This window comes from Trachymyrmex cornetzi, unplaced genomic scaffold (genome assembly GCF_001594075.2).
Source record: "Trachymyrmex cornetzi isolate Tcor2-1 unplaced genomic scaffold, Tcor1.1 scaffold4103, whole genome shotgun sequence".
Lineage (NCBI taxonomy): Eukaryota > Metazoa > Arthropoda > Insecta > Hymenoptera > Formicidae > Trachymyrmex > Trachymyrmex cornetzi.
The window spans coordinates 5,703-12,407 of NW_017298859.1; the positions used below are offsets into that span (position 1 = coordinate 5,703).

Consider the following 6,705-nt stretch of genomic DNA (forward strand, 5'->3'; position numbering starts at 1 on the left):
TGTGTATTAAATATCTATGTTTAAAAAATGATTTTTTTTATATAAATATTGAACTAGTGTCGGCTCGACTTTGGTATCCGACGTTGGACCGACGTCGGTGATCAGTATCGGCTCGACACTGGCTTTTAACGTTGGGCCGATGTCGGTGATTAGTGTCGGTTCGACGCTGGCTTTTAATGTTGGGCCGATCTTATCATTTTGATATTTTATCGACATCGGCTCGACATCGGCATCTAACGTTGGGGCAATGTCGGTGACCAATGTCTACCCAACACTGAAATTTAATGTTGATCCGACGTCAGTGACCAATGTCGGCCCGACACTGGCGTTAATGTTGGGCCAATCTTATCATTTGGATATTATGCCGACGTCGGCGTGACGTTACAGTCAGTACCGGGCCGACAGTTGGAAGTTTGGCAGCCGACATTGGCCCGATGTTGGCCCAGTTTTAAAATCGTACATGGGGTCCGTAAGAAGACTACATTATTAATTGTTATAATAGTAATATTCCACGATTCTACAATAATTATTCTAACCTTTATTACTATCTTTATTTTTTTTATTATAATCTCATCTATTTCCAATAAATTAATTAATCGATTTCTTCTTGAACGTCAAATAATCGAAATTATTTGAACAATTAGACCAATATTCATTTTAATTTTTATCGCTATCCCATCTATTAAAATCTTATATTTAACTGATGAAATCTTTAATGACAACCTATGTATAAAAGCTATTGGACATCAATGATACTGAAAATATGAATATTCAGATTTTTTAAATATCAATTTTGACTCTTTCATAATCCCCTCTGATCAATTATTAATAAATGAATTTCAGTTATTAGATGTAAACAACCGTTGCATCTTACCATTTAATTTTCCTATTCGCATTTTAACTACTTCAATAGATGTAATTCACGCTTGAACTGTCCCTTCCTTAGGAATTAAAATAGATTCTACTCCAGGTCATTTAAATCAAACTTTAATTCTAATCAATCGCCCTGGAATCTTCTTTGGACAATGCTCTGAAATCTGTGGTATAAATCATAGATTTATACCTATTGCTATTGAATCAACTAATCTTCTAAATTTTAAAAAATGACTTAAATCATTTTCTTCCTAATTTATTGAAATGAATCTATACACTTATTTATTATTAATGATCCTTATTTACTCTTTCTTTCTTACTTTTAATAACTTTTACATTCACTTATTTACTCTTACTTACTGCTACACACTTCTACTTTATCTTAATTACTCTTATTTTTTCTTTCTTATTCATAATTATTTTACCCTATTCTTATTTATTCATTCTTACTCTTACTCTTTCATTCATATTTTTCATTAAATGACTGAAAATAAGTATTGATTTTTTAAATCAAATTATAATAGTATCCAATCTATTTTTAATGAAAGAATTAGTTAAATCATAAAACATTAAATTGTCATTTTTAAAATATTATAAAATAATATTCTTTTATACCTCAAATAATACCTTTAATATGAATACAAATATTACTTTTATTAATAATTATACTAATTTTTTTAAACTCCTTTTTCTTTTTTACAACCCCTGTTAAAGTAAATAAATTTAATCCTAATCAATGCCAAATTAAATTATCCTGAAATTGAGTATGATAATAAATTTATTCTCTTCCTTTGATCCAGTAACATCTATACATTTATCCTTAAATTGATTTAGAATATTAATTTTATTATTTTTCCTCCCTTTTCAATTTTGATTCTCCCCATCCCGAACTATTTACTTTTGAAATCTAATTATTATATACTTATTTAATGAATTTAAAACTTTAATTAATCATTCTTATTCTAATATTATTACTTTTATAAGTCTTTTTTTTTTAATTTTTTTTAATAATTTTTTAGGACTTTTTCCATACATCTTTACAGCCTCAAGCCACATAAATTTTTGTTTTTCTCTATCTTTAAGATTATGAATAAGAATATTAATTTTTAGAATACTTAATCATCTAAACAATTTACTAGCCCACTTAACCCCTTCTGGCACCCCCCCTATTCTTATACCTTTTATAGTTATTATTGAATCCATTAGTCTTATAATTCGTCCTTTAACCCTAGCAATTCGATTAACAGCTAATATAATTGCTGGCCACCTTCTATTAACTTTACTCGGTTCCTCGGGAATAAATATTAGCAACCTCTCTACTTTAATAATCCTTATTTTTACCCAAATATTACTTCTTATTTTAGAGATTGCAGTTTCCCTTATTCAAGCATACGTATTTTCAATTCTTTCAACTCTTTATAGAAGAGAAACTTAAATCATCTTATGACAAATCAAAATCACCCATTTCATCTTGTTTCACTCAGCCCATGACCTATTATCATTTCTTTTAGAATGTTTAATAACTTAATTTTTATTATTAGATGATTCCACAATATATCTGACCAAGTACCAAAATGATATCATCTCTATAGACAATGCGTTTTTTTATATTTATCCATCCCCGGCACTCTTATTTGTATATACCTATGATGACGGGATATCACACGAGAGGCAACCTTTCAAGGTTGCCATTCAAAATTTGTATATCAAGGTCTAAAAATAGGAATAATTTTATTTATTATCTCAGAAATTTTTTTTTATTTCTTTTTTTTGAGCATACTTTCACTCATCTTTATCCCCATCTATTGAAATTGGTCAATTATGACCGCCTAAAGGAATTATCCCATTTAACCCCTTTGATATCCCTCTACTAAACACTATCATTTTAATTTCTTCTGGTCTTACTATTACTTGATCCCATCATTCTATAATTAATTCTAATATAAATGAAAGAAAAAAAGCCTTCTTTTAACTATTATTCTAGGAATTTACTTTTCAGCCCTTCAATTATTTGAGTATTTAAATGCCCCTTTCACTATAGCAGATTCTATTTATGGATCAACTTTCTTTATTGCTACTGGATTTCACGGAATCCATGTTATTATTGGAACACTATTTCTATTAGTATGTTTAATGCGCCTATATAAAATACATTTCTCTCCCCACCATCATTTTGGATTTGAAGCAGCAACCTGATATTGACATTTTGTTGATGTAGTCTGACTATTCTTATTTATTTCTATTTACTGATGAAGATTTTAAAATTTTTATACTATTACACTCTAACTTACCTGATTAACTTTCCCCTCTTCTTCCTCTTTTATTAATACATAATATACTTTTATTAATTACTTTTAAATTCAAAATTTTAAATTACCTTAAACCTACCCTAATTTATATAGTATAATTCTTATTACATTTAATTTCCAATTAAAAAATTTAATTATCTTAATATAAATAATATTTAATATTCTATTTATCTCATTTATTCTTACCACCTTAACAAGAATTCTTCTATCTATTAACTTAATTTTAGCAAAAAAAACTAATCTAAATTTAGAAAAAATATCCCCCTTCGAATGCGGATTCAATCCTTTATCCAAAGCACGAATACCATTTAGAATACAATTCTTTATCATTAACCTAATTTTTCTAATTTTTGATATTGAAATTGCCCTCCTTCTACCCTTAATTTTTCTAATATTAAATTTTAATCCATTTATTTCATTATACTCTTTCTTATTTTTATTTATTTTAATACTTGGACTCTACATTGAATATAGTGAAAATTCCCTTGATTGAAAAATTTAAATTTTTAATAAATAATTTTACACTCAGGATATTAGTTAAATTATATAACATTTAAATTGCACTTAAAAATAATAATTTTTAACTATTATATATCTTATTCAATAATTATTTTTCTTTATTAATAACCCCACAATCTTTCTCAATTTCCCAATTCTTAAAGTAATTTACTTACATTTTAACTTCGAATTAAACTATTGATTTTATTTAATCTAAGAATATTATTTTATTAACTAAATATTATATTCATCCCCCTATCATAAATTCAATTAAATTAACTAAAACCAAAAAAGAGGTACATTATTGTTAATAATATCATTGAATAAACATTTCTAGTTGGAGTAAAAATAAATTGAACTTCTAATTCATTCTTATTATGAAATACCCATAATTACTTCAATTAAATATAGTTTAATTAAAACATTATATTTTTGATATAAAAATAATTTCATTCTTTAATATTTATTTAAAAATTTTATTATCAAATTTTCTTAATATCTTCAATATTATACTTTATTATATTATAAGCTATTTAAATTTAAATTCTTTAACTTAACCCCCCAATTATTTCTTCCACACTTAAATCATTATATACATAATTACATTAAAATAAATAAAAATAAACACAAATATATATAACTTGTAATAAATATTTCTAATTTAAAATTTCGAAAATTCTTTAATTATTCCTCCTTCTATATGTATATTCAATTCATCTTTTATCTAATATACTAAATTTTGCACCTATCTCATTAATAGGTTTATGAATTCATCTATACAATCTACTTAAAAATCATATTGACCTAAAAAAATAAATATAATAATATATTCAAATAAATTTTCTCAAAATTATTATTAACCATACTAACAAACCTCCTAAAAAACAACATCCTAAAGTAACTAACTTATTTATTATAGATAAATAAATTACATAAAAATCAAAATAAAAAATTCATCCTATTAATGATCCCAAAATAATTCTTATAAATATCATTATAATTATAGAAACATTAACCAACCCACTCTCTTTAATATATATATACCTATAAAATTTAATTCTTCTATTAAAAAACAAATAATAAAAAAAACGAATTGAATAAGACACAGTTAATAATAAAAATACAACTACTAATACAAACATTAATATATTCATCCCTCTATAAACATAAAATACCTCTATAATTAAATCTTTTCTATAAAATCCTGATATAAAAGGAAATCCCCCTAATGCAAAATTTGAAATTATTAATCTTATTATTACATAAGGCATTCTCTCATTTAAATTTCCTAATAACCGAATATCCTGCGTATTTTTTATTATATGAATAAACCCCCCGGCCCCCATAAATATTATAGACTTAAAAATAGCATGAATTAATAAATGATAATAAGATAATAATCTATATCCTAACCTTAAAATTATTATTATTATTCCTAACTGCCTTAATGTTGATAAAGCAATAATTTTTTTAAAATCATTCTCAAAATTTGCTATAATTCCAGATATAAACATCCCGAGTAGAAATCGAACTAGTCAGGCTGATTTTAAAGATAGTGACTAGATAGTAAATACTAGATAGAATTTTAAAATCAGATAGAGCTAATTGCTAGCTAAATATTTCTAATCAATTATTTGTGGTCTAGCTGTTATCTAGTCATCATACATTAGATATAATGATAGATGGTGCTGCATTGCTACGTAAATCTAATAAAGCTATCACCTCACTGCTGGCATTTTTAAATTAATTATGACATAAGAATTGAAGTTATTTTGTTCGATAAAAATTCCTCTAGCAGCTATCTAATAGTAACATATTTATTATAATATTTTCTTAATTTTAACTTCTACCCAATATTTTTCTAAGAAAAATAAAAAACAATAATTATTTTTCTTTATTAATAACCCCACAATCTTTCTCAATTTCCCAATTCTTAAAGTAATTTACTTACATTTTAACTTCGAATTAAACTATTGATTTTATATAATCTAAGAATATTATTTTATTAATTAAATATTATACCCATCCCCCTACCCTAAATTTAATTAAATTAACTAAAACCAAAAAAGAGGTATATTATTGTTAATAATATCATTGAATAAACACTTCTAGTTGGAGTAAAAATAAATTGAACTTCTAAATCATTCTTATTATGAAATATCCATAATTACTTCAATTAAATATAGTTTAATTAAAACATTATATTTTCAATATAAAAATAATTTCATTCTTTAATATTTATTTAAAAATTTTATTATCAAATTTTCTTAATATCTTCAATATTATACTTTATTATAAGCTATTTAAATTTAAATTCTTTAACTTAGCCCCCAATTATTTTTACACACTTAAATCATTATATATATAATTACATTAAAATAAATAAAAATAAACACAAATATATATAACTTATAATAAATATTTCTAATTTGAAATTTCGAAAATTCTTTAATTATTCCTCTTTCTAAATATTCAATTCATCTTTTATCTAATATACTAAATTCCACACCTATCTCATTAATAGGTTTATAAATTCATCTATACAATCTACTTAAAAATCATATCGACCTAAAAAAATAAACATAATAATATATTCAAATAAATTTTCTCAAAATTATTATTAACCATGCTAATAAACCCCCTAAAAAACAACATCCTAAAGTAACTAACTTATTTATTACAGATAAATAAATTACATAAAAATCAAAATAAAAAATTCATCCTATTAATGACCCCAAAATAATTCTTATAAATATCATTATAATTATAGAAACATTAACCAACCCCCTCTCTTTAATATATATATACCTATAAAATTTAATTCTTCTATTAAAAAACAAATAATAAAAAAAACGAATTGAATAAGACACAGTTAATAATAAAAATACAACTACTAATACAAACATTAATATATTCATCCCTCTATAAACATAAAATACCTCTATAATTAAATCTTTTCTATAAAATCCTGATATAAAAGGAAATCCCCCTAATGCAAAATTTGAAATTATTAATCTTATTATTA

At 23.9% G+C, this 6,705-nt stretch overlaps 2 pseudogenes; both read left to right on the forward strand.

Moving 5' to 3' along the window:
* Nucleotides 1–1,583: 1,583 nt before the first annotated feature.
* LOC108764291 (ATP synthase subunit a-like) lies at nucleotides 1,584–2,397 on the forward strand (annotated as a pseudogene).
* Nucleotides 2,398–2,478: 81 nt separating this feature from the next.
* LOC108764292 (cytochrome c oxidase subunit 3-like) lies at nucleotides 2,479–3,123 on the forward strand (annotated as a pseudogene).
* The last annotated feature ends 3,582 nt before the right edge of the window (nucleotides 3,124–6,705 follow it).